This window comes from Sus scrofa, chromosome 10 (genome assembly GCF_000003025.6).
Source record: "Sus scrofa isolate TJ Tabasco breed Duroc chromosome 10, Sscrofa11.1, whole genome shotgun sequence".
Lineage (NCBI taxonomy): Eukaryota > Metazoa > Chordata > Mammalia > Artiodactyla > Suidae > Sus > Sus scrofa.
Window position 1 is genome coordinate 52,674,220 of NC_010452.4, and position 3,309 is coordinate 52,677,528.

A 3,309-nucleotide genomic window follows, 5' to 3' on the forward strand; every position below is an offset into this window, starting at 1 on the left:
CATCAGTTTTGAAATGTGACATCAATTGACTTGAAAATTAGTCTCGTAGTTCTTCTCTTGCTTTTAGAGACTCCTGGCTCAGCCTTCTCTTTTCATTGATTACCTGGTGCCACAATCTTCTATTTATTGAGAACATTTCTCTAATTCACTGGATTACTTTTAAAATTCTCACTAACTGGATTTTTTCCACCTTAAAAATTCAGTCCCCATCCTTTGAAAGTACAGGACTTGAAGAGAGTTAAGGTCCTGAACAATATATTCATGGAAATCCTGTGAGCTGCCTCGTCTGTTGGTGTGAAGCAGTAGGCACAACTTCTGGGAGTGTTGGATTCATGCTATCAGGAAGGTCTATACCCAGCGTGGTCCATCTTGCCTTGTTGGTCAAGACAAGTGGATCCCATTTGCAAGATGTTGTTGTTGTTTTTGTTTTGTCTTTTTTTTTTTTTTTTTCCTCTCTAAGAAGGAAATAAAATATACAGGCCTATTAATCTGCAAAGGTCAGCTTCTTTGATAGTAATTTAAAGTTGCAATATCACACAAAAAAGAGGTAAAATGCTTGGTCCTCTTCATTTTAGCATTTCTAAAAGACCTAAGAACTAACGAAGCTATAAGAATCATTGGCTATAAGAATCATAACGGCTATAAGAAACATTGGCTGTGTGTTATCCCGACATTTAAGGAAAAATGATCTAGGTTTCTAAACTTAATCCACTGGGCTTAATTTGGCTTCAAAAACTGGGTGCGGATAGCAAGGCCCAAGATAAGTACAAAGATTTAGATGCCAATAAACGCTCTTATTTTCGTCATGGGCATTTTGTATAAAAGCTATGTTTGATGCATGTCACTGGAGTGAAATGTTGAGGTTCCATCAATAGGTTTAATTTTTAGATGTTCTTTTGAAGTATTTGCCAATGGAGAGAGGGAAAAAAAAGGGCAAAGCTAACAAACTGTGGAATAGCAATTTATTTTATTAAAAAGATTAACAACTATAGAACCAGGCTCAAAGACTAAACTTTAAGACAAATAATGGTCCTCACACACAAAATAATTTAGCATACAATGAGCTAATTCTTTCTTTCCGAATTATTTTTTCCTCATCAATTGTTTCTCAATATCTCTCTTTTGAGAAGTTAAAATATTAGTGTGATGACTGGAGAGAGGAAAAGAGTTTGGAGCTTAAGGTAGTCACATGAATAGAACTGTTCCTTAACATTAATTTAAGCAGCAGAGTAAATATTGAATGAAGGGGTGGTGAAGGGGTAGTTGCAGTCTGTTCTCAGTGAAGAGTCACAAACAAGCATAATAGCTCACATTAACGGATACATAAACCATACAGTATGAAGGTAGTAGCGTCATATAATAAAATCAGGCTCATTATACGCTCTTTATAAGTGCTTCCTGGAATTTTTTTTTTTTCAAGTTCAAAATTTTCAAGTGCACTTCTAAAAGTTTTTGAGAGAGAAGTGATACAACCTGGTATGAATTCACAGCTGTTTGATATCTCAACGCTTTCAAGGGACTAGGCTAATTGGTTTCAAAGCCAATTTAAGTTGTCTTAGCAAGCAGCAGGAACTCAAAACGTTGACTAAGTTATGTCGCATACAACCTCTGCAAATCACGAGTTCTTTCTCAGGTGATTCTAGACAGCAGTTTAGGAACTTAAAATTTTAAATACAGAGTGGTCAAGAGGAAACTAGCAATTCTTTGAGAGGGGAAAAATATCTAGAGTTTTGCAGAGTGCTTTAAAAGGCATCAGGAAATATTCACACAAAGGGTAAGATTTTCATATAGGGTATTTATAGGGATATAACATGCTTGCTAGTGGTTTTTGTACTAGGGATTTTCAGGTGTTAGTCATAAATCATACTTTTTTCCTTCTGTAACTCCTCTTTCCTCAAATCGGGTTATAAATACCCTGAGAAATGTACAAAATATTTTAAGTGGCATGCCTCAAATGTGGGTGTATAGGCTAATTCCAGGGAGACTCAGAGCGGATTTAGCAATGGACTAGTGTACAGGGATTAAAGAATGTTACTGGGCATTTTTCCTAGTCTTTTCCCAGTAACAAAATGTTAGTGACAAGTAATCGCACTGTAAGTTAGTACACACTAGGAATAGAAATTGCAAGATGTATTTAATAATACCTGAAAATGAAAATAAAGACGGGAAATACAATTCGGATGATCTTGGGAATGTAAATTATGAAAGTAAATTGTGAAAATTAGCGAGCGAAGCACTGGACAAAGAGTTTGAAACAAAAGGAAAATTCCTCAACTCATAAGATTAAAATTATTTCCCTATAAAAACACACCTCAGAAATAGCTATCTCCCTGCAACAAAACGTTCCAAACGGGAGTTGGGGAAAAAAAGCACATCAACCAACCCATCAGTATTTTAATAAAGGTTGCAATCCGAGATTCTGCTCGACCTTTCTGTATTTAATAATTTTCCAATATATGTTAAGGGTGGAAAGATGGAATTAAAGGGTTAGAAATGTTAAATGGAAAAACCTGCTTTTAATAAGAGGAATCAGGAAGTAGAAAATAACATTCACGCGCTGCCTTTATAATTCTTCATAAAGGTTAGGGCTGGAGAAGCCACCAACGCCGGAGTCTCTGTGGCGCAATCGGTTAGCGCGTTCGGCTGTTAACCGAAAGGTTGGTGGTTCGAGCCCACCCAGGGACGCCCTCCCCTCTTTTACGGACTTCTCAGCGGTAGTTTTGCACAAACCCTAGAATTGAGCCTTCCGGGGTACTCTGGGGTGGAAATTTGAGGGGCCGGAGAAGAGAAACTACAGATCTCACTTCGCCACCCTCCCGGAGAAGCTCTTAAGCTTCCGGGCGCGTTGGGGGGCCCCTCCTCCCTCCTCCCACCGCTTCTCGCGGCCAGGTGGGCTCTTCCCGCCGCCCGCCGGGCGTGTGCGTCCCATGCCTTAAGGCCGGCGCTTCCGATCGCTTCCACACTCTTGGTTCCCAAACTCCGGCCCTTTCCCCAAGCGCAGGCCGCGCAGCTCTCTTCCCCGCCCGGCCGCGCTCCCGCGGACCCAGCGCGAGCAGCGGCTCCGAGAGCGCGCAGAGGCCGGATGGCCCCTTACAGCCGCCGTGTCCCGGCCTCGAACCCTCGGGCGCCGACGGAGTTGGCCTGTTTCTGCTTCAGGACCCCTGAGATGTCAGAGGTCGACTGAAAGTAGGTATTTAGTGTCAAGTTCAAGCTGTAAATTGATTTAAAAATCTCCACTTTTTTTTTTTTTAAACTAATGTCGAATCGTGCAGCATTTTGTCTGTTCCCCATCAGCATAAACAAATATTC

The 3,309-nt window shown here is 40.6% G+C and overlaps 1 non-coding gene across 1 annotated transcript; it reads left to right on the forward strand.

The window, feature by feature from the left end:
* Positions 2,612-2,685, forward strand: TRNAN-GUU. Its single transcript has one exon. It is a non-coding gene; the product is annotated as a tRNA-Asn (tRNA).